The sequence below is a fragment of the Dermochelys coriacea genome, chromosome 6 (genome assembly GCF_009764565.3).
Source record: "Dermochelys coriacea isolate rDerCor1 chromosome 6, rDerCor1.pri.v4, whole genome shotgun sequence".
Taxonomy (NCBI): Eukaryota; Metazoa; Chordata; order Testudines; family Dermochelyidae; genus Dermochelys; species Dermochelys coriacea.
The window spans coordinates 119,557,686-119,583,639 of NC_050073.1; the positions used below are offsets into that span (position 1 = coordinate 119,557,686).

Below are 25,954 nucleotides of genomic sequence, written 5' to 3' on the forward strand. Positions count from 1 at the left end.
AAGCAGTAATAACAAGGGGAATATTGGTTTCGCGGAGGTCTAAACGACTCAGTAAACTGCGCCAGCTCGCTTTTAGACACCCAAATGCACATTCTACCACCATTCTGCACTTGCTCAGCCTATAGTTGAAAAGCTCCTGACTACTGTGTAAGACCAAGTCCTTAAACTTGGCAGGATTGTAATAGAAGCCAACAGAGCAAGTGAAATATGTTTGTTATCCACAGTTATCCATGTTGCAGAGAAGGGACACTGCTGTATTCTTCATAATCCAATCAGGATATAGAGGCCAGGTCATCAGAACGGTGGAAATAGGTGTACAATGATCAAGCACATCTTTGTACAGATGCTGCTTTGACAGTTCAGCATCAGGAGGAGCCCAGAACTCCCAACTGAAGGCTGACTTGTTTAGTGGGTACATGTCCTTGACTGGTGGAGACTGCACCATCGCTGCCTGTTTAATATTCTCTTCAACCTGTAAGCATGACCTCCATCTCACTAAGGTTTAATTTCAACCAGCTCTTCCACATTCAGGTGAGATTCCCCTCGACGATGGGGTAAATAGATGTTTGTGCAATTGGCTGTCCATGTTTCACTGTCTCTGATGTCAAGGTCAATTCAGCCCCAATTACTCAGAAAGCTCTCCTATAAAGTCAACTATATTGTGTATAGCACATATTGTGCCTATGTTTTTAAAAGCAGTTGATAAATATAGATTCTTAAATCCAAAGCAAATTAAAAAAACTCCACAGACAAAGACCCAATGTTTGTAGTGTAAAAACAAGCAGAGAACTTAAAGGCCTGGAAGAATTTTGTTCTCTCAAAACACATACAAAAGAAAAAAAAAGTGCAATCTCTTTTCCATCGTGCTTCCATTGATGTGCACAAGCTGAAATTGTGGAAAAGCAGCATCACTTGCCCCATAACCTCAGCTGTGCAGAACACAACACCATCCACAGCCTCAGAAACAACTCTGACATCATAATAAAAAAGGATGACAAAGGAGGTGCTCTAGTCATCATGAATAGGTCGGAATATGAACAAGAGGCTGCTAGACAACTCTCTGACACCACATTCTACAGGTCATTACCCTCTGACCCTACTGAGGATTACCAAAAAAAACTACACCATCTGCTCAAGAAAATCCCTAAAGTAGCACAGGAACAAATCTACACTGACACACCCCCAGAGCCCCGACCAGGGGGATTCTACCTGCTACCCAAAATCCATAAACCTGGAAATCCTGGACACCACATCATCTCAGGCATTGGCACCCTGACAGCAGCATTATCTGGCTGACTCTCTCCTCAGGCCCTCAGACTCTCTCCTCTGGCTGACTCTCTCCTCAGGCCCTACGCTACCAACATTCCCAGCTATCTTCAAGACACCACTGACTTCCTGAGGAAACTACAATCCTTTGATGATCTTCCAGAAAACACCATCCTAGCCACTATGGATGTAGAAGCCCTCTACACCAACATTCCACACAAAGATGGACTACAAGCCGTCAGGAATAGCATCCCTGATACCATCAAGGCAAACCTGGTGGCTGAACTTTGTGACTTTGTCCTCACACAACTATTTCAGTTTTGGGGACAATTTATACCTTCAAGTCAGTGGGACAAGTCAGGGGCCCACATGGCCCCTCAATATGCCAACGTTTTTATGGCTGACTTAGAACAACGCTTCCTCAGCTCTCGTCCCCTTACGCCCCTACTCTACTTGCGCTACACTGATGACATCATCATCTGGACCCATGGGAAGGAGGCCCTTGAGGAATTCCACCAAGATTTCAACAATTTCCACCCTACCATCAACCACAGCCTGGACCAGTCCACACAAGAGATCCACTTCCTAAACACTACAGTGCTAAAAAGCGAGGGTCGCATAACCACCACCCTATACTGGAAATCTACTGACCGCTATACTTACCTACATGCCTCCAGCTTTCATCTAGACTACATCACATGATCTACTGTCTACAGCCAAGCTCTAAGATGCAACCGCATTTCCTTCGATCCCTCAGACAGAGAAACACCTACAGAATCTCTACCAAGTGTTCTTAAAACTACAATATCCACCAAGTGAAGAGAAGAAACAGATTGACAGACCCAGAAGGGTATCGAGAAGTCACCTACTACAAGATAGGCCCAAAGAAAGTAACAGAACGCCACAGCTGTCACCTACAGCCCCCAATAAAACCTCTCCAGCGCATCATCAAGGATCTACAACCTATCCTGAAGGATGACCTCTCACTCACAGACCTTGGGAGACAGGCCAGTACTCGCTTACAGACAGCCCCTCAACCTGAAGCAAATACTCACCAGGAACTGCACACCACACGACACCAACACCAGAACACCAACCCAGGGACAAAACCCTGCTACAAACCCCGGTGCCAACTCTGTCCACATATCTATTCAAGGGACACCGTCATAGTAAATAACCACATCAGCCACACCATCCAGGGCTCATTCACCTGCACATCTACCAATGTGATATGTGCCAGCAATGCCCCTCTGCCATGTACACTGGCCAAACCAGACAGTCTCTATGCAAAAGAATAAGTGGACACAAATCTGACATCAGGAATCATAAAATTCAAAAACCAGTAGGAGAACACTTCAATCTTTCTGGTCACTCAATAACAGACTTCAAAGTGCCCATTCTTCAACAAAAAAACTTCAAAAACAGACTCCAATGTGAAGCTGCAGAACTGGAATTTAATTTGCAAACTGGACACCATCAGATTAGGCCTGAAGAGAGACTGGGAGTGGTTGGGTCATTACAAAACCTAAACTTAATTTCCCCAATACTAATTTCTCCCTACTGTTACTCACACCTTCTTGTCACCTGTCTGTAATGGGCCACTCTCTTACCACTTCAAAAATTATTTCTCCTCCCTTGGTATCCTGCTGTTAATTGATTTCTCTCGTTAGACTGACCTAACACTTGGTAAAGCAACCCCCATCCTTTCATGTATTTATACCTGCTCCTGTATCTTTTACTTCATAAATCTGATGAAGCGGGTTCAAGCCCACAAAAGCTTATGCCCAAATAAATTTGTGAGTCTCTAAGGTGCCACAAGGACTCCTCTTCCCCCCCTCCCCCACTGTGGCTCATCTTTAATGATGATGGCTATGTATCCAATAGTGGAGGTAGATATTGGCTAATAGAGGATATTGCTCAAATGGGAGGAAGGGGGGGGGTCAGGGTGTGTACATGTAAATATATATTTACGTACGTATAGAGAGAGAGAGATATGTACGCGGGTAGTACGTAGCCTCGTGTTCCAGGCATGGTTATATGAGGCTATGCAGGTCAATGCCCCTTCAGTGATCCTCTTACTGCTGCAAAGTGCTGTCCACAGCAGAGGGGACGGAGGGCGGGTACTGGAATACAAACAGAAACCACACATCTCGAAGAATCTCCAGTTACAGGTAAGTAACCTCTTCAAGTGGTGGCCCCTATATGTATTCCAAAAGCAGGTGAGTAGAAAGCAGTTATCAGCATGGAGGTGGGAGCGAGGATGCAAGAGACAGCACAACCCACAGCAGCATCTTCTGACACCCCCGGGTGATGGCATAATGGGTGGCGAAAGAACGTACAGAACAGCTCCATCACTGGTCGGCAGATTTTATGCCAGGAGATGTCCACCAGAGAAGCAGATGTTGCTGCCTGTGCCCGCGTCAAGTGTGCCATAATCCTGCCAGGCGGCAGGGGCATTAGACAGCACATAGCATTCTCAGATGCATCCAGAGCCCCACTTCAAGGTGCACTGGGAGGAGAGGGAATGGCCTTTGGATCTGTCCATAATGGCAACAGCCAGCCATGGTGAGACATAAAAGGCATAGGTTCTGTTGAGGTAGAATGCAGTGGACAGCGAGTGAGTAAAGGGTCCTGTCCGCAGGAGAGGTGTGCAGCTTAGGATGGAAGATAGGGAGGTGAATCAACTGGTTGAAGTGAAACTCAGAGACCACCTTCAGGAGGAATTTGGGATGCAGGTGTAAGGAAACCTTCTCTTTATGAAAGACTGTGGGGGGGGGTGTTAGTCATGGCCACCAGTTCGCTGACTCTTGGGGGGGCGGCAAGAGAGAGCTCAGTGGTTTGAGCATTGGCCTGCTAAACCCAGGGTTGTGAGTTCAATCCTTGAGGGGGCCATTTAGGGATCTGGGGAGTTGGGGATTGGTCCTGCTTTGAGCTGGGGGTTGGACTAGATGACTTCCTGAGGTCCCTTTCAACCTTGATATTCTATGACTCACTCAGCCGAAGTGATAGCAATAAGGAAGATGACCTTCATGGAGAGATGGGAGAGGGAGCATGTGGTCAGGGGCTTGAAGTGGGGTCTGGTGAGGGCAGAAAGAACAAAATTGAGGTCCTACAAGGGTGTGGGTGGGAGCACTAGTGGGAAGCTATTAAGAAGGCCCTTCAAGAAGCAGACAATAGCTGGGTGAGTAAATACTGAGCACCTGTCCACAGGGGGAAGGAAGGCACTAAGCACCACCAGGTGGACCGGATGAAGCTGAAGGTAAGACCTGTCGTTTTAAAGTTCCTAGAGGTAGTCCAGTACAATAGGCACAGCGATGGCATTGAAGGGTGGCGATGGTGCTGAGCCCAAGTGGTGAAATGGAAACATGGAATGGAAAATGGAGCACCACATAGCGTGCTCTTGTGGAGGAGCTGCTGTGCATAAGGATTTGCCACACCAGTATCCAACAAGTGTTGTCTACACATGAGCTCCATCCAAAATCCTGGCCTTGAAGTGAAGAAGGCTTGGACTGGGATGGCGGCCTGCCTCAGTCCTGGGTGAAGAGACCCGAAAGCATGCGAAGGAGGTCTGGACGGCAGATGGAGAGTCCGATGGCGTCCGCAAACCAAAACTGATGATTCCAGAATGGGGCTCCCAGAAGATCTTCCAGAGGTTTTGGGGAACGAGGGGGAAGGCATAGCAGAAGTCACCCCGCCAGGGCAGAAGGAGAGCACTGCCTTAGAAGTTGTGTCCCATGGCTCCCTGGCAACAGTAGAAAGGTAACTTGCAGTTGTCCTGTGCAGTGAAAAGGTTGCAGCAAGGGGTGCCCCACATTTGGAAGATGGAGCAGAGAATAGGATCGTTGAGCTCCCATTAGTGATTGAGGTACCTGGTCCTGCTGAGTGCTCCAGTTAGGGAGTTGTGTGTCCCTGGGAGATATGCTGCTTGGAGTGTAACATGACAGATGCACCAGTTCCAGAAGTGGATGGACTCTAAACAGAATGACAGGGACTTGGTGCCTCCCTGCCTGTTGATAAACATCACTCCCTGCTATATTGTTGCAGAGCAGCTGAACATGACGTGTGCACATGAGCGGCAGGAACACGTGGCAGGCAAAGCGAACCACTTGAAGCTCTAAAACATTGATGTGTGTGTGGGCCTCGTACGGTGCTCAAAGTCCTTGGGCAGTGTGCTAGTTAAGGTGAGCACCTCAACCAGCGAGGGAGGTTTCTGTAGGTCAGAGTGGTGGTCAGGATAGGGGCAGCGAAGGGGGTGTCAATCCACACCTTGCAAGAGTCAGTCCACCAGATGAGGGATGAGCAATTTGGCATCTAGGTGATCACTGTGGGGTCTGAAGACTGACAGGAGCCACAGCTGGAAGTAGCACATGTGTAAGTGGGCATGCAGCCACACAAGTGCAGGCCACCATGTGCCCAAGGAGGAATAGCCAATGATGCTCAGCGGTGCATCGAGTGCAGTGGATGTCCATCACTAGAGCTGTCAAGGTTGCAAAGCAGTCCACCGGGAGGAAGGTATTTTCCACCACAAAATTGAGGCGCACTCCTATGCAGTTGATCTGCATCTTTATGAGCACCGATTTCTCATCACTGAAAGACACTGAAAAGGGAGGAGAGTGTGAATGGCAAACATAAGCTCAGCGTGTGAGGGAGTGACCAGAAGCCAGTTATCCAGGTAAGGTACACAGAGTAACCTAGACACCACATTTATGCTGCCACAACCGCAAAGACTTTTTTGAAGACCCTTGGGGCCACTGCGATGCCGAAGAGGAGAACTCTGAATTAGCACTGGCTGCTGACCACACAAAAGCAGAGAAATTTGCAGTGGGCCGGGTGAACGTAAATGTGAAAGTACAAATATCTTCCATGTCGACAGCTGAAAACCGGGTTCCCTAGAGGAGGGAGGGAATGATAGATGAACGCATCACCATACGGAATCTGGATTTTCTGATGAAGGTGTTGAGGAGGTGGAGACCGAGTATAGGGTGGTGCCCCTCACCCTTTTTGGGTATGAGAAAGTATGGAATAAAACCCCATTGATGAAATGGCAGGGCACTGGTTCTATGACACCCTTTGAGAGAAGCACATACGTCTCTCATCACAGGAGGGCATGATGGAAAAAATCCCCAGTGAGTGCCCAAAGAGGCCCCCAATGCGTGTGGGGGGGGGGTGGGAGAGAATGAGAAATTCTATATAGAGTAACCATGCGTACGATATCCAATACGCAATGATCAATGGTAATCTTGTGAGCGAATAGGGCAAGATGGCCCAAAGGTGACCGGGGGAGACTCACAGTTCTCGACTTGCATGTCAAAACTGGGTCTTGGGTTGTTGATGGATCAAGGTGGAGGAGGTGGCCATGGTGGGGCTACAAGTCGGTAGCTCTGGGAACAGTGACATTTTCTCTAAGAGTTCTGGTTAGCGTTGATAGGGAGCCTGATATGGTGCATACGACCAGGAATGGAAGGATTGCCGCTGCTGTTTACAATTGGGCATCAGGGCATATACCCCAAGAGATCAAAGTGTTGCCCTTGTGTCCTTCAGGGACTCATCCATCTGTGCCAAGAGGAGCTGGTCTTTATGGAAGAGGAGGTCATGGATAGTGGTCTGAACCCCTTGTGGGAAGCCAGAGGACTGCAGCCACAATTCTCAGCATATGACTATACCCATGGCAAGGATCAGAAGGACGTATCCACGGCATCAGTGGTCGCTTGGAGGCTCATCTTGGCTGCCAGGTGGCCTTCCTCCACATGGGCTTGGAAACATTGCTTTTTGTCCTGCGGCAGGTCATCCAGGAACGCTGTAAGGTTGGCATAGTTATTGAAGTCATACTTTGCTAGCAGATCCTGGTAGTTGGCAATACCAAAATGCAATGCTGCCAAGGAGTAGACCCTCCAGCCCAGAAGCTTGAGGAGTTTGGCTGCAAGGTCCAGAGGGACAGATCTGTGTGTGTGTGCACCATTGTGCCTGTTCAGTCGTCAGTTGCACCACCGAAGAAGTTGGGGGAAGGTGAGAAAAGAGGAAATTCCCCCCCCCCCGAGGGACAAAGTACCTGTATTACGCTGGTTTGGGCGTTGGGGCCAGTGTGGGTCAGACTGCCTGCACAGACTGCAGGATACCATCGTTAATAGGCAGCATGACACGTGATGGCCTTCGCGGTTTGAGAATATCCAACAGTTAGTGTTGGTCCTGTACCTCCTCCATGCCCAGGTCAAGAGCAACTCTCTGCAGCAGATCCTGGTATTACTTGTGATCATCAGGAGGCAAGAGGATGGGGGAGAAATCATGGTTTCATCTGGAGAGGAGGAAGTGGCCATAGGGACCTGCGGTACAGTCTCCAGTTCTGCTTCTGCCTCTGAGCCCAACAGTTCTGCTGCAGGAGCCTGGGCAGAGGGGTATGAGGCCTGAGAAGGCAGGTAGGGTTGGTGGTAAGGGTCCCTACTTCTCTATTGTTTATCTGTATGGTTTCTGTCTGATTCTTTCATTGTTTCTCTCTGTTGCATGCCTAATTTTGCAAGATTTAAATTAACTAAGGTGGTGGGGTATAATTGATTAAAGAATCATTTTGAAATGGGCGAGGATTCGTGAAAAATAATGTTTTGTAGTATTTTAGTTTAAAATGATTGGTTAAGGTAGAGCTAAGCAGGACTCAAATTTGACTATATGAACTGGGGTCCAAAAGGAAGTTCTTTGGAACCTAACTCCAGGACACAGGCCAAGATCAGAGCTGCCAGACCTCAACATCCTGCCAACCGCACCATGCAGGAAGCTGGAGCTCTGGACGATCTGATCCTGACTGGCCAACAAGAAAAGTTTGTCTGCCTAACTGGGATGGTGAGTGTTCTATGCATAGTGTATGGATTCTGTTTTGGTGACTGTTAATAGAGGTTAAGAATAATACTGTGTAAGGCTCTTTCACTGGTAAAAGGCCCCCCAAACCTGCAGAAAATTATGCCCTGAGCCCTAGGAACTGGGCTAGGCTGCCTAAATTAACCAGGTTATGCCTTGAGCCCATGGAAGGGTAAAGGTGGGGTGCCTTAGAGTGCACGGGTAACACTGTGACTTAGGGCTGGGTAGAGCCCATGAAGGAGAAGCGGTTCATCTGCTGGAGTGGGGGGTTCCCATCACTGCGAGCAGCAGAGAAGGCGGGCAAGGGAAATCCAGGTGTGTTGTCGGAAGAAAGGATTAAAAATGTTCAGGAGCCTGATGGAAAATTGTAGGATTGCTGGAGGACCACAGTGGTGTCCACGGTGCCAATAGGATTGGTGGGCACAGAGACACTGGTTGCATTGGTGGCACGTGCCCTGGAGACTGGTCTGTTGGGGCAGCCAGTGCATCTCTCTTCTTTGCCTTGTCCTCAGAATGGGGAAGCTTAGGCAGTGGTGCAGCATGGTCCACACAACTTCTCACGCAACCTGGCACGGCTCAAGGAGGGAATGCTGTGCTTTGAGGCCGTCCATGAGGGGGACTTGCTCCGATGCTCATGAGCATAGAAATCATAGAATATCAGAGTTGGAAGGGACCTCAGGAGATCATCTAGTCCAACCTCCTGCTCAAAGCAGGCACAATCCCCAATTTTTTTTGCCCCAGATCTCTAAATGGCCCCCTCAAGGATTGAACTCACAACCCTGGGTTTAAGCAGGCCAATGCTCAAACCACTGAGCTATCCCTCCCTCGAGAGGTACTCAAGCTGAGATCTCCTCTGTTATAGCAGTTAGGGAGGCTGGCAGGGCATTCTCTGTGAGGGCTCCAGGACTCTGGAACTTGCTCCTCACCTTGGTCCAAACAAGCCCAAATTTGATGACTTTTTGGTCATATAGCAAGAGACATCTGTTTGGGGTTTTTGAGAGGGCTGAATATATGCTTCCTAGACAATGAAGGGATAGAAGATGTTTGCAGCTCTAATGTTTGGGCTTGTCCTGCACCAGCTGTACTGCTGCATCCACGGCGCGGGACATGCTTGGTGGAGCACTCACTGCCAGTGAAGGGCACTGCACTGCTCGGTCCACCAGTCTCGGATTGCACCATGCACACGGCTGAAGAGCCACCTCCATGGGGAGCTTACGGAGGCGAAGCAGACAAGCCTTTCAGGTCCGTGGTGGGAAGGATCTACAGATCTCGCAGTGAGATGGATTTCCCTAAAGCGGTAAAGGCAGAGTTGGTGTTCATTGCTCATGAAAAATGAGCAAGGGAACGAAGCACAGTTTTTGAACCCCAAAATGCAGGGCATAGTCCCCTGGGCAAGCAGGGAGGAGGGAAATGGGCAGTGAGTGAGGCAACTGAAGACTAACTATGCTACCTAATGCTAACTATACAAGAAAAAACTATATATTTGTTAGTCTCTAAGGTGCCACAAGTCTCCTTTTCTTTTTATAGAACAGACAAGAATTCTCTCCCAGTCCAAACCACAATCACAGAACAACAGGATTTCCAACTCCAACCATGCGTTAGAACTGAAGGGGCATTGACCTGCACGGCCTCATATAATCTTGCCTGGAAAACGAAGCTATGTACAACACACGTGCGGATCAACGGACACTGCTACAAAAATCATATGGCCCTCGTGCATGTCACGCATGCATTCCCACATTTGGAACACATATAGGGACCATCACTCAAAGAAGAATTCATGTTTAAGAACTTATTTAGGTGCTTCACAGAAGACTATTTTACATTTACAGGATTGTTGAGATGGGACTCAGGTAATTGAGTATCCCTGTTTTATATATGGGGATACCTAGAGACCAAGAGGTCAAGTCAATTGTCCAAGGTCACACAGATTAAGACATTCATTGTTTTGGCATAAAAGAAACCCAGGTACAGAAGACATCCTGTCCCCCAACTCCATTTCTCCTTTTTGAGCACAAAAGCAAACCCAGGAAGAAGATAAGCATGTGATAAAAATGAAAGCCATTATACATTGCTCTGCCAATCCTAAAAGTTAATTATTGATCCTTTAAGCAAAGAACCTTTACAAAAATGTTAAAACCCCAGTACTTTTAACCCTGAAAGTCTGCTATTCACCAACTACTGCACAAGCTTTTGAGGCTGAACCTTACTGTGCAGCCAACTTTAGTAATTGGAGATTATTATGCAGTGTTAGCACAAAGTAGGCACCTTGCTTGAAAACTCACAACTCTTCTCTTTCCTTGAAAGTCAGTTCTCTACAGTTTATGAACCTGTCTTCCCCTAATCTTTTCCTTCCTCCTCCTGTAGCTGAAGTAGTCTTGGAGATTTAAAGGTGGCTGTCTACAGCATAGTCCAATAAGAGGCTATTGTGTGCCAATACCTCAACATACTAATCCTGAGTTATCTGAGGTTTATCTTTTAAACGGTGAATTTATATAGAAACACAGAATGAGTTACTAGAGAATTGGAGCAGGAGTTTTTGATATTAAAGAGTAGCACATTTGTTCATTCCCATATACAACTACTTTTAATCATAACGTTGATGACCGAATGTAGAATTAACCCAACTGTGACACTGCCCATTTCAAATAGTTATGCCAATATAAATCCAGAGAAACTCAAGTAGTAGATTTGGCCTTAAATAACAACATTAGCAATGCCTAGAAAAAGACGCAGACTAGACTTACTTCTCCTTTTGAGCTCATTTCATCCTCTTCGGAGAGATCCAGAATTTGAGATCCGATATCTACAAGGCCTGGTCTACAATGGGGGGAGGGGCGGTGTCAATCTAAGTTACGCAACTTCAGCTACGTACTTAGATCTACTCACCGTGATGTCTTCATTGCGGCGAGTCAACAGCTGATGCTCCCCTGTCGACTCCGCTTGCTCCTCTCACTCCGGTGGAGTAATGGAGTTGACAGAATAGCGCTCAGCGGTCGATTTATCGCATCTAGACTAGACGCGATAAATCCACCCCCACTGGATCGATCACTGCCTGTCGATACTGCAGATAATGTAGACAAGCCCCAAGTGAGTCAGCAGAGGGGGAATAACACCCCAGCTTGCTCTTGAATTGTGGATGGGAAACACTCATGCTTTTCCTTAGACCTCTTCAGGTCTCTGAGATAATAGATAGAGGCGGACTGTGCCCCTCACCCCACTTCTTGAAATCAAGAGAGGAGAAGAGGAACTATTAGAGATCAAGAACCAAGGCTCATCAGCCTCTTCAGCAAAGGTGAACCCATCATGTTAGATGACTTATGCTGGCAAGAGAAGAGGACTAGGTGGATAAGACCCAAAAGAATATGCTGCAAGGGGAAGAACGCTCAGAGAAAAGGTTCACTCTAGCACATCTTTAGATCAGTTTCTTAAAGTATGTGTGTGTGGTTGTGGGATCCCCGTGTTCTCTAAAAAACTTGTAATAGCTAATCTTTGTTCCATTGCTGTTTCAGCAGATCCAAGGTCCTCACTTAAGAATCACATTTAACAATTTTGAGAGATTATGACAAAACGTTGATTACACTAAGCTAATTCTCAGTTTCTAGGCTACATTTATGAAAATACTGTTATGAGCACAGGCCAATAAAATCTGAATGGCCCCTTCAGTAGTATTCCCCCTCTCATAACAATGGAAGATCAGGTATGTAAATGCCTTACCATTTAGGGTTTCTGAGATACAGAACAAATATAGAGTTAGATAATTAAGGACTCTACTGCTTATCCAATAAATCCATATCCACCCAGCTGTCTCTGCAACCGTGCTTCTCTTACTCTGGAAATCTGAACAGCTCACTATATACCAGACCAGCTTGAACCGTATGTAATCCCCTTTCTTTCCCACTCCCTCTCCACATGATCAACTTTACTGTCAGCAGAATTGAGCTGAAAGACAGACTAGGAAAAAGACACCAGAGAAAACAAAAACCAGCAAGGGAAGAATGACCAAGTCAGTCCCCAAGTGTATTCTCCCAACTATATGCAGTTATTTATGCTGTTTATTGGACAAAACACTGAACCTATGTTTTCTGAACAGAGTTATGCCAAAAAAATTAGGGATAATACAGCTGACAATCCCTACTGCAAGACTACACACTGCCATTGGATAACACTGACTCAAGTCATTTATGAATTCTCTTAAATACACGTTTATGAAGACCAACTTTGAAAAGAATTAAAGGAGGCAGTCAACTTGTAATCTAAAAGATTGAAGAATCAGTTTTAAGTTTAAAAATATTTTCAGATCCTACACTGGCCCCACCGAGTCACCCTACCACTTTTTATTTTCCCTCCACCCCAATGTTAGTTTTGTGGGTGTTTTTTCTCCTTCATTGCTGGAAGTCTATATACGCAGGGAAACTGTTACCATTTCAGAGTAGCAGCCGTGTTAGTCTGTATTCGCAGAAAGAAAAGGAGTACTTGTGGCACCTTAGAGACTAACAAATTTATTTGAGCATAAGCTTTCGTGAGCTACATTGGAATGCATCCGATGAAGTGAACTGTTGCTCACGAAAGCTTATGCTCAAATAAATTTGTTAGTCTCTAAGGTGCCACAAGTACTCCTTTTCTTTTTATAGGAGAAAGGCTATTCATCTGAGAATTAGACACCAAGTACCTATTTAAATACAACTAAAATTGTTTGATCCAGCATTTGGACAACTAAGTACTGATATAGTTTAGGGGAAAAAAAATGAGGATATGTAACTTTTGCCATTACTGATCATAGCAGATAAACAAAATCCCTCTAAAAATGAAAGTACAATAAATACATGCATAGGGAGGACAAGAGAAGATTAGTTTGCTCAAGGCAATAGATTTTGAACCTGCATGCTTTTAATTAACGAGTGTATGCAGCGTAGTTGTAGCCCGGTTGGTCTCACGATATTAGAAAGACAAGGTGGGTGCAGTAGTTTTATTGAACCAACTTCTGTTGGTGAGAGAGACCAGCTTTTGAGTCACAGAGAGCCTTTTTGTGGCTCGAAAGCTGGACTCCCTCACCAACAGAAGTTGGTCCAATAAAAGATACTACCCCACCCACCTTGTCTCTTTAGTTAATGATTGACTTTCAAAACAAAAGAAATGTATGCAATACACTACCACACTAAAAAAGGGGGTTCCAAAATCTTGTAATATTTTAATTATGCTTCTAACTTAAAAAAAAAAAAAACTTAGATTAGAAGCATTAACATCTACTTATGTAAATCTGACTATATAGAGTACCCAACATAGCTATGATTCCACTTTGCCTAAATGGGAAATGGAAAAGCTGAGTGCTTTGGGACATAAGATTAAGCAACATCCGAGTCCTAGCCTGATGGGTAAAGGAGGAAGGACTACAGATGGAAAGTGTGGAGAAGGGCAAGAAGTGGATAGGACTGATATGTAGTTGTGTTATGACCTAACTTCACAATATATTTAACTCAAAGTTCAGTTCAGGTTACTGAATTTAAGTACTCGCCTATTCACCAGCAAACAAGATGCTTTCTCTGACAAACACTGTTTAAGCAGTCAACTTTGACCATTTAAAACTTTCAATGAAGAGTGTTATTTTTCTAGTCCTTATGGTTGCAGTTATCTTCTAAATGCAAAACAGCTATAATCCATCTTTGTGATTCTGCACACAAATAGCTCCAGCACTTCTACTCCTGGCTCACAGCTTTTCCAAGCAACAGACCAGCAAAGTCAGACTCTGGACACTTTCACTCTGATGTTATTTGGGAAAACAGAGCAGGAGAAGAGGCAGAGACCTGGAGCTACTTTGTGGAGGTAGCTGATATAGTGGCTACTAGGGCACTGGACAGTGAATCAGCAAAACTGAATTCTAATCCTGACTGGGCCACTGATCCACATAACCTTAGGCAACTCACTTCAATTCTCTGTATCTGGTTTCCCTTTCCACTCTTTGTAGTCTATGTAGACTGCAATCTCTTCAGAGCAGGGACAATCTCTTACTACCTGTGTTGGTATCTAGTACACGGTTCCAATCACAGTTTGGACTTGTGCTCTACTGAGATACAAAATTTACAAGGGAGGCAGAGTAGATGGATTTAAATAGAAGTTATTTATATAAGTTTTAAATCAGCAACCAGGAAACTTTGATTTAAATAAATTTTAATCTAATTTTGCTTTTGTTTTCATTTTCCTAAAGAGAAATTGACCCTCATTGGTTGGTAACCATTAAAACATGTGGATCTGTAACTAAGTATGGTCTTTACACTAATTTTGTTACTTTTTGCTAAATAGGAAGTACAGTCTATGCACAATTATTTAAGAAATTGTATAATTTTACATATCTTTATTCAGATTTTTAATTTTTTTACTTTAAAAAGTGGTGATTCATTTGTTTGAGGTTTTTTTTTAACTCATGATTGTATTAAGCTGCATTTGCATGGAAATTGGAATTCAACTAAAATGCTCAAAAAACGGCATTTTAAAATTGTTATTAGTTAAATAAATAGTTTAGTGTGTAGGATACAGGAGTATGAAAACAGGTTCTGCATTTAAAAACAACCAATATATTAATCAAGAAAGTAGCATCCCTAAGGAGATCCTGGCAGACCAAGGAACCCCCTTCATGTCAAAATTAATGAAAGACTTATGTACCCTACTCGGCATCCAGGCCATAGGGACCTCAGTCTACCATCCATAAACAGATGAACTGGTTGAGCGGTTTAACCGTACCCTTAAAAGTAAGATCCGGAAGGTGGTAGCTCAGGACGGAAGAGACTTGGATACCCTTCTACCATATCTAATGTTTGCTATACAGGAAGTCCCCCAGGCGTCCACTGGTTTCTCTCCCTTTGAGCTACTATACGGACACCACCCACACGGAATATTAGATATTGCCAAGGAAGATTGGGAAGAACAATCCAACCCAGGAAAGAGTGTCACTGAGCACGTGACACAGATGAGAGAGAACAAATAACTTGAAAAGAAAAGGAGTACTTGTGGCACCTTGTCTATAAGGTGCCACAAGTACTCCTTTTCTTTTTGCGAATACAGACTAACACGGCTGCTACTCTGAAACAAATAACTTGAGTAATCCCTATAGTATGAGAACATTTGGAAAAAGCACAAGAGGCCCAGCGGACATATTACAACCGTGAGGCAAAAGTACGGAGATTTCAGGCAGCGGGAAAACGGGTGATGGTGCTAGTGCTGACAGCAGAAAGCTGGCACGGACCATATGAGATAGTGGAAGCCATTGGGGAGGTGGATTATAAGGTCAGACAACCAGACTGCCGAAAGCCAGAGAAAATCTACCACATCAACTTACTGACGCTCTGGCGTGACCGACAGACGTGCCTGGTCATTCGGGGAGCTCCACTCCAGACAGACGACCCACAGGGGCAGGTGAAGATATCTCCTGAGTTAACTCCAGAACAGCAACAGAGGTCATTGATATGATCCAATGGAACCAAGACATGTTCAGTACTCAGCCGGGCCGTACAACACTGGTCCAACATCTTGTCACCAGGCCCAGAGTAAGGGTGACAATAAGACCATACCAGATACCAGAAGCTAAAAAGGGAAGAAATTAGGACAGAAGTGAAGAAGATGCTGGAACTCTAGGTTATTGAAGAAAGAATCCCAAAGCCAGTGGTCCAGCCCTATCGTCCTAGTTCCCAAGCCTGACGGTATCCTGAGGTTTTGCAATGACTTCCAGAAGTTGAATGAAGTATCCCATTCGATGCCTATCCGATAACACACATTGACGAGCTAGTTGATCATTAGGCAAGGCCTGATACCCAACCACCCTGGACCTGACCAAAGGATATTGGCAAATTCCCCTGGCCGAGAATGCCAAGGAAAACACTGCCTTCTCTACACCCAATGGCCTGTTCCAATACACTGTCCTCCCTTTTGGACTCCATCAGACCCCTGCAACATTCCAACGACTTATGGACAAATTGCTGTGACCCCATGCCAAGTATGCCACCCCCTATCTAGGCAACAGTCATCCATAGCCCTGATTGGGAAACGCACCTAGGAAAAATAGAAGCGGTGCTAGACTCCCTGTGGAAGCCGGCCTCACTGCCAACCCTCCCAAGTGCATGATAGGACTAGCTGAGGCCAGATACCTTGGGTATGTAGTTGGGAGAGGTTTGGTGAAACCCCAATGGAATAAAGCGGAGGCAATACAAGGTTGGCCTCAACCAGTCCGCAAAAAGCAGAGCATTTCTAGGGATAGTAGGATACTATCGGAGATTCTTCCCTCATTTCGCCACAAGAGCTGGGCCATTGACGGATTTGATAAAGGCTCGGGGCCCTGAGATAGTAAAGTGGACTGATGCGGCAGAAAGAGCATTTGCAGATTTAAGGACAGCCCTTTGCTGCCATCCAGTACTCATAGCCCCAGACTTCAAAAAGGAATTCATCCTACAAACAGATGTCTCGGAGGTAGGGCTAGGAGCCGTCCTTTCACAGATGGTAGGGGATGAGGAACACCCGATCTTGTACCTCAGCCGGAAACTCCTCCCCAGGGAACAAAAGTACACTGTCATTGAAAAGGAATGTCTGGCGGTAAAATGGGCTATGGAGACTCTCCGCTTCTACCTACTGGGGCAGCGGTTTACCCTTGTGACAGACCACACCCACTCCAGTAGATGCACAGATACAAGGAGAAGAACGCAAGAGGGACTAGGTGGTTCCTATCCCTGCAGCCCTTCCATTTCGGGGTATAGCATAGGGCTGGAAGCCAACACGGCAACGCTGATGGCCTATCACGACAGCACTGCCTCTCGTACCAAGTAGCCCAACCCTATGGCGTTGAGCAAGGGGGTGGAGGGAGGGGAAATATGTGATACAGAATGGCTAGAGGGCAGCAGGAGAGTGTTAGAAGGGAGCCTTATTTCTTGTAGAGGGAAGGAAGTTTTCTATAAATTTAATTAAAGCACCTGAAGCCCATTAAAGCACCTGAAGCCAGTCACATGATAAAAACCCCTTGCTTCAATCAGACAAGGGGAGGAGTTGAAGCAGAGTGGATTGGTGTTGGAGTAGAGAGCAGTTTAGAGGGAAGCAGAGGAGAGTTTGGAGAAGTGCTGCAGTGGGCTAAGAAGACCAAGACCCTAGGTAAAGGGACACCTGGTTTGTGCAGAGGGAGGGCAGGAAGCCCCACAAGCTGAAGAGCAGAAAAGGGAAGTAGCCCAGGGGAAGGAACCGCTAGTTCTAATGGTTTACCGCTATCCCTAGGGCCCCTGGGCTGGGACCCGGAGTAGAGGGTGGGCCCAGGTCCCTCCCTCTCCACTCCCCTCCTCTAGAACACTAGTGGGGCAGTTAATACCCCCGTTCAGGGGCAAAAAATGGTGCCCTGAACCCCCACCCAAGAAGAAAAAGCGCGAGACCCATCATAATAGTGCCGGCAATTTGCCACACCAGATGATGTCAAGAGGACCTTGAAGCATTAAGACCATACAGCCTAACTTCCCCAAGGAAACCGGAGGTGGAGAAGAGAGAAAAGGAGATTATATTGTTTTCTTTGGGTGGAAGTCTGACACCACTTTGATCAAGAACAAAATAGGAGACACAGCACAACCTTATCTTTACAAAGCAAAGCACAGAGGGGATTTGCCCCATGCTTGCCACTCTCTTGGCAAAGATTACTCAAAGCTAGTTTGAGAGAATGAAGAACAGTAGAAGTTCTCAATCTGAGAGGCTCAATAAGCCTAGTTAGATCATCACAGGGGAACAGACTGATTAAATATTCTGTGTAGGATACATAGCCCCTTCAAGTAGCAATTCATACCTGGGGGATAACGAAAGCAGAATCCACAGGAAGACAGTAGGTCCAAAATGGCAGCCAAATTTGAATAGGGACCAAATCTTTTTATTCTAAGAAATAGAAACATGACCTGTTTATGGATTTGATGCTACACCTCGATTTGTTCCTGAACCTCCATACTTTTAGAAGGATTAACAGAAGAGCCATATTCAAACGGCAGAACTGAAGTCTACCTGCATTGTTCACCCCCAACATCTGCTCTCTCATATAGCCAGAATAGAAAAGTCAAATTCTTAATCAACACACACTCCTCCCAATACATACTCTTCAAATGGTTCTACAACCCCCAAGCAGGTTATATGAATTTTAAAGTAGAGACCTCCAGAGGCAATTTCACTGAGACCTCCACAAGCCTTTTCCAGACCTAAAACATTATATTTCAAGAAAAATAAATCAGAAAGGCTATATAAATTTCTACAAAAGAGATGTGTTGGCTTAATAACAGCTTCGTCTTAAGTGCCCCACCACAAGAGATAGCAAAATGGTAGAATTTACTAATTGCCTCTTTTGTATTAATTGGCTAGGGTATGGAGAGGGGTCCAGGGTGGGGAAATAAGCTAGTCCTGCAGTTATACTGATTCAAACTGAACTTTTACCATACTTAGTATCTAGACAGATCTCTGGAACAAATTAAAGGAGGAAACCGAAGATAAAGGACAATTTCAGTTTTACACTATTCAAGCAAAGCATGTTCTGCCACGCAGTATACTTATGTCCAACAGCTGTGACCAGGGAGACAGTTGCTCCTTCCTTTATTTGCAGGCTCTACCACCATATTTTAGTAAGGTTCCATGAAAAAAGGGCTGCAAGAACAGAACACTGCATAAAAACTCATAGGCCAAGAGGGGAAATGATGAACAGAGAGGGCATTAAATCTAGTATGACACTGAAGTGGTGCAGCAACAAACATTTGGGGTGTGGGGGGGAGACTGCATTTAAAAAAAAATCTACATAAAACATGCTTATAATCATTTAGATGGGTTTTTGTTTAGCACAGTGTGTTAGGAGTTATGGCAGGCGTAGAGGGAAGCAGAAAGGGCTGTCAGACAGCTATCACTTCATTAATACATAGAACTGAAAATCGTATGGAAAGGAAGACATGAGAAAGGCAAAACAAGGACACTGGACTTCAGAAACTTGGATTTCAACAAACTCAGAAAAATAGTAGGCAAGGTCTCATGGAAAGACCAAGTAGGAAGAAAAGGAGTTGAAGGGGGCTGGTATTTCTTAAAAGATGTAATACTAGAGGCTCAACATCAAGTTATGCCGATGCAGAGGAAAGATAAGAGCCACAAGAGGCCAATGTAGGAGGGGCATGTCGCCAAGGAGTATACATGGGAATAGCACAAGTCTGTAGGGACAAAAATCACAAAATCCAAGGCAAAGAATGACTTAATATGTCAGACAAACAAAAAAGATCAAAGACAGTGTGGATCCACTGCTCAATGGAAAAGATGAGCTAATAATGGAAGATAATAGGAAGGGAGAGTTGTTCAATGCCTATTTTGCGTGTCTTCTCACAAAAAAAAAACATGTGACCTGACGACTAGCAAAGTTAGCATAGACAATAAAGGGGAGGGTGTACAAATCAGGATAAGTAAAGAACATGTTAGAGATCTTCTGACCGATTTGAATACATTCAAATCAGTGGGGCTGGATGCTATTCACCCGAGGGTACTGCAGGAATTACCTGAAAAAAATCTCGATGCCACTGGCAAGAATATTTACAAACTCATGAATCACAGAAGGGCTAATGTAGTGACATCTTTAAAAAGGGGGGAAAAGAGGGGCCATGAAATTATAGACCAGTCAGCCTAACTTCAATTCCTGGAAAGCTACTAGAGCAATGTATAAAACATTCAATTTGTGAATACCTGGAGGATTAGGGGTACTCACTAGCAGCCAGCATGGATTTACCATGAACAAATCATACCAAGCCAGCTTAATTTCCTTCTTGGACAGGATAACTGACTTGGTGGATGGGGGAATGCAGTGGACATAATATACCTGGACCTCAGCAAGGCTTTTGACACAATCCCACATGACATTCTGATAAGCCAGCTGTAGAAATGCAGGCTTGACAGAAGTACCATTAAGTGGATACATAATTGGTTAAACAATTGCAAACAAAGAATAACTATTAATGGAATGATGTCAGATTGGAGGGAGGACTCAAGTGGGGTTCCACAGGGATCTGTTCTGGGTCAGGTGTGGTTTAATATCTTTATTAGTAACCAAGATATAGGTATAGAGAGCATACTGATCAAGTATGCAGATGAGACAAAGCTGGGGGGGTTGCCAATACTTTTGAGGATAGAGCTAAAATTTGGAGGGATCTTGATACACTGGAGAACTAGGCTACAGACAACAAAATGAAATTCAACAAAGACAAATGAAAGGTGCTACACTTCAGGAAGAAAACCCAAATGCACAAATACAGAATGAGGGGGAAAACTGGATTGGCAGCAGCAATGCTGAAAAAGATCTGAGAGTTGTGGTGGATCACAACCTCAAGATGAGTCAGCAATGTGAGGCTGTTGCCAAAAAAAAAAAAGCAAATGTAATTTCAGGTTGCATTAACAAAGGCATAGCATGCAAGTCATGGAAGGTAAGAGTACTGCTCTACTCGGCACTGGTTAGCTGCAGCTGGAGTACTGTGTCCAATTTTGGTTACCAATGTATAAAAAGGATGTAGAGAAACTGGAAAAGATCCAGAGGGGAGCGTCAAGGATGATCAAAGGGATGGAATGCAAGACATGAGCAAAGGCTTAAGGGCCTGGGTATGTTTTATATGGAAAAGAGATTAAGGGGGAGGATATGATAGCGGTCTATGAAAGGCTGTCAAAAAAAAAAGATGGAAAAAAGTTGTTCTTTTTTGCCACAGAAGACAAGAGGCAATGGGTTCAAACTACACTACAGCATAGCAGATTTAAATTAAAAATCTCAAAAAACCTTCCTAATTGTAAGAACAGTAGGTCAATGTAACAGACTGCCTCAGGAGGTTTTGGAAGCTTCTTCACTGGAGATTTTCCAAAAGGAGGCTGAATAGCCATGTGTCTTGGATGGTTTAGACAACAAATCCAGAATGTTGGTGGGGGGTAGACTAAATGATCCTTGTGGTCCCTTCTAACCCTATGATTGAGCTCAGGCTTTCCAATGGATGAATGGCTATTACCATCAATACATTATATTTAATGTCTAAGAGTTAAACACAACACAGGATTATATGCAAGTATCCTCCAAATGATTATTAGTTAGTAACAACTACATTATTTTTTTTTTTACTACTAACTGAACCCAAATTGAGTTTCATAAAATACAGTTCTGCGCATGTATTATTCCATCACTGGGTGCCATGTTCACTGTCTCAGCTACTTTCATATCAGACATGCTCAGTTTACAAGTGCGCAAAAAAAAAAAAAGGCAAATCTCAGTTACAACTGCCAACCCTGAAAACTCTGCTTGAAACTTGGAAGCTGGACTATGTTCTTTCTGGCCTGGGGCTGAATAAAGATTCTGCAAATGGAATTTGGCTAACACTAGAATCCAGCTTCCTTCTCCCTGTCTGTGTTCACTCTGCAATGCCAACAGGAGTAGTGAAAGCTTATTTTTGCCAGGACTCCCTGAATACATACAGGGACCTCACTGTAAAAATAACACTCTGTTAAAGCAAACCAATCACTTCTGACCATGATAGCTTTAAATAATTTCTAGTACAGTAAGGCCATGAATAATTGTCCTCCTGCCCTAAAAGAAGTTTTATATTCTAAATAGCAATACACTGACGGAGACCCATTACACAATTTTAATTCTATGGAGGAGAGTTCTGATGCATATAAGTTACTCAAGCTTTGCCCTCCTACTTTATGGAGTCAGAAACCCGATTACGTTACACCCCTGAAATGGTTTTCAGGCTGTGTTTTCTTATGGAGGAGTGGTGCTTGACCTTTTGTGATTTTCCTGGTATGTGCCTTGAGATCCTTGCATGAAAAGGCATTTAAAACATTACACTGGGTCCTATGTGCAGCCAGTTCACAAAACTGGTAGGTGAGTAGATACATGCTTGAGTGCCTAAGCAGCTGGAGGTTTGATTATGCAACTGTAGAGGGAGATAAGGAAGGGCTGGGTCAGCAGTCTAATTGCAGAATTTTGTGCTAGCATATTAGAGGTGATGCCGGAAGCAGAATCAGAAGTCCCTTTTTCTCCCATAACCAATAAGAGATGAAAATGCTGCAAAGATAGCATATTCAGCCCCTGAGATTAAGGGAAAGAAGTACCACATCTTTCAAGTGCTTCTAAGAAAGGAGTGTTTAGTCCTCCTTAGATCATAGGAGCATTAACTACTATGTAGGCCAAGTGAGGAAGATTTCAGAATTTCAGTGGCAGTTAGTGCTGGCTGACATCAATGGGAGTTTTATGTCTTAGGTCCCCTAAAAAAGCAAATCAGGCCAAGGACATAGAACTTTTAAGTTATCCAATAAGACTGTGAAAACAGACTGTAGATTTGCCTGTGAGAAGAGGATATTGCATCCATAGCCAGTATCAGAGGACGCTGAAGATCAAAAACCTGTAATTTTTTTCCTTACATTTTAAGTATTCTCTAAATGCAAGGTCCCAGTTCCAAAATAACTGGCTTGTTAGTGATGGTTAAGAACCCCTTTCAAGATTTAGATCTACTGTTCTTATTAACCCAGACAGGATTAAGGATAAAATCTGTACATTCTTCTTAAAAGCAGCATGGAAAAAACAAAGCAAAGACTAACCTGGAATATTCCCATAAACTGAAAACCAACTGCCTTATACTACCCACACACACGTTAAGAGAAAGGAGGACAGAAGTTAGAGATATAGCTCTCACTGCATAGTGACCAGAGAAACCATTCTACCTTTCTATTCAGAACAGCAAATTTTAGATGTGAGAACTAGCAGGGGAATGAAGACTTAACTGCCACAAGGATTCCCAAATCCTGTCTGAAAGATTCCCTCACATTCAGTCTTCTCAAGAAGAGTAGGAGTGCACCTTTCTTATAGTATCCTGAAACACTGAACGTTGCAGCTACTTTCTGTTGGAGGTAGAACAAACTGGAAAGGAGGACAATGTGGTTTAAGGCACAACAGCACTTTATTGGCCAATCTGCCCATGAGGTTTAAACATAAAAATATCCATCTATTCCAAAGTGATGGATTCATGGTATAAGACATGCAAAGAGGAAAGAGTTTTTCAGTAGCTAACATCCTTTTCAATAATACAATCTCATCTATGAAAGGAGAATTCCCATTGAGACAGGAGATTAATTACTGTATATTTATGATTTCAATGAGTCAATGCTTAAGTTACTGAGTCAAAATAAAGTCAAGCTGCTCCATGTGAAAGAATGCAGCTGTGCTTAAATGAAAGTTTCAGCCCATTAACTTCTGTGCCCAAACTAAACAAAGCATATAGAAAAGAATCTGCATATTTGGTCTCTAGTTTATTTATAGGTTTCAGAGTAGCAGCCGTGTTAGTCTGTATTCGCAAAAAGAAAAGGAGTACTTGTGGCACCTTAGAGACTAACAAATTTATTAGAGCATAAGCTTTCGTGAAGTGAGCTGTAGCTCACGAAAGCTTATGCTCTAATAAATTTGTTAGTCTCTAAGGTGCCACAAGTACTCCTTTTCTTTTAGTTTATTTATAATATGCAACAAGAGATTTCAACCTTTATTAATGCACTTCAGTTTGTTTAGTTTCTTACAGTAACTAATGGTCTTCACAGTCAGTACCACTTTGTCATCTGTGGTGACATTTATATGCCCTAACGGGAAGCAATTCATCTGTTAAAAATCTACCTGCTCATTAGCCAGCACTGAAAGTATGCCCAGTTGAAAGAATAAGTTATTTCATGACAGAATGTACCAACTTACTAGATTTTTGAAATAAACTAGAGTATAAGCCTATCAGGCTGGAAGTTAAATTTCAAGCCTTCTAATCACACATCATTGCAATTTTAATATGAACAATCGTCTTGTGAAATTGTCATGAAGTTTATCAACTAAGGGACAGGGTTCTGCTTGATTCTTTGTTTCATTGGGGATTGGGGAAAGAGGATGTATACGATGGCAAAAAACTTCCTGCCTTTAGCAACTAGAATTTTGCAAGAGAGGTTTAAATACAACAGTGATTAAACAGTTGAAATCACAGCACCGAGGACCAGACCACACTATTTCTTGGCCTTTTTCCCTCTAACACATATTGTACATCAGTCACTACTTAACTTCTCACTTGCCTGTTCATTTGCCTCTCCCACATTATCTTTGAGGAGGCGGTGTACCATATTTGAGCTTCATACTTGTCTCATGGTAATAGGAGACACCAAAGCAGCCAGTTGTATAGATAGATGACTGCTACAGCTGAGGTATAGCTCTTGTATAGAATGCTGCACATAACAGAAGACCATTCCTACTGCAATGCCAAGTACTTATAGGAGCACATGTTGCCCTCAGGCCATGCATTAGCCATCACCAGTATAATGTATCAGAACCTTTCCCATGCCAAATGAATACATGTGACCAGTTCACCCTTCATAAAGCATATTAATCATTATCTAGAGTCAGTCAAGACATGTGATGTGCCCAAGTGCCACAAGTCAGGACTGACAACAGAAGTCAGCAATAAACCACTTCTATCAGTACAAATAAAAAGGAGGGATTTCCTCATTGCTTTCCCCCAGGAAAAAAAAAAAAAATGTAGCCATTGCTACCAAGAAACAGTCACATTTACAAAAGTTTCAGAGTAGCAGCCGTATTAGTGTGTATTTGCAAAAAGAAAAGGAGTACTTGTGGCACCTTAGAGGCTAACAAATTTGAGCATAAGCTTTCGTGAGCAGTTAGTCTCTAAGGTGCCACAAGTACACCTTTTCTATTTACAAAAAAGTGTGACATGATTAGCTCATGCCTAACAAGAGCCAACTTACCTCAAACAGCCATTTCATTAACATAAATCCCTCAGTGTGCTGAGGTACTTCAACATCCATTTTGACCGTGAAATGTATTTCAAAAAAGTTAATATTGAGTCTGCACTGGGCAATTTTTAAAAACTTCTTTTAGCTGAATGATGCACATCTCCCATCATAGTCTAACAATTATGGATCATTTAGTAAAAGTTGCAAGTGTGCCTCCATGACAGAAATAGCAGAGCCCCAGATTCCCCCACCCCATTCAGATTATCAAGAAACAACCTAAAAACATGGTCTGGGTCAACAGACTTAGGTTAGCTGGGCTCACACTAGTGACCTAATATAGCTGTGTAGCCAGTCCTTTGAAGTTACAGCTAAGGCTCAGGCTCGGGCTCTGAAGCCAGGAGGAGGGCTTCAGAGCCCAAGCCTTAACTTCAAAGTGCTGTCTACACAGTTTCGTATGCATTAGCTGATGTGTTAACTAACAAAGTGTTAAAACCCTAATGTAGACAAGGTAAACTATAGGTTTAACTCGTTAGCTGGTAAAGGTAAATCCTAAGGGTTGTTAGGTCTATCAGCTAATGTTTTAAACCTCCAACTTGCCTTGTCTACACCAGGAAAAAAAAATTAGTTTAAAACCTGTTAAAATCCTAGCGGAGATATAGCTAGAGAGAATGTGTCATTGTGTCAAGACATATTTAAATAAGTCTTTTTAGAATCTCAGACATCACAGCCAAAAACTGGTCCTCAACTGCCATTAAGGCTCCAGGGGAAGGGTATTTATTCTGAAGAGGTCAGCACAGATGAGAGATGGATATGCTTGCCTCTCACCCATCTGACAAATATCAGTCATTGTATACTAGTCTACTATTGGGGAGGTTTGCTACTAATTAAGGGCACAATGCTTTTGATCTAGTTTTGTTTGAGGGTTGAGAGAGGGAGCAAGTGTTTGACCACATGTACATATCGTAAGACCACTCTGATCCCCACATTAAGGCTTTCCGAATCCCTGCTGCAGCCTTCTTCTAACAGGCCACTGTAGGGATGACCAGGTCAACAAACTTGAGCTTTC

The 25,954-nt window shown here is 44.0% G+C and overlaps 1 protein-coding gene and 1 long non-coding RNA gene across 4 annotated transcripts in view; one reads left to right on the forward strand and one right to left on the reverse strand.

Moving 5' to 3' along the window:
- On the forward strand, nt 1-25,304 carry LOC122460835. Its single transcript, XR_006282381.1, has 4 exons — nt 1-147; nt 5,064-5,069; nt 20,724-20,734; nt 25,293-25,304. It is a non-coding gene; the product is annotated as an uncharacterized LOC122460835 (long non-coding RNA).
- Nucleotides 1-25,954, reverse strand: part of PELI2 (pellino E3 ubiquitin protein ligase family member 2) — a 138,871-nt gene that overhangs the window by 89,460 nt on the left and 23,457 nt on the right. The window lies entirely within an intron of this gene.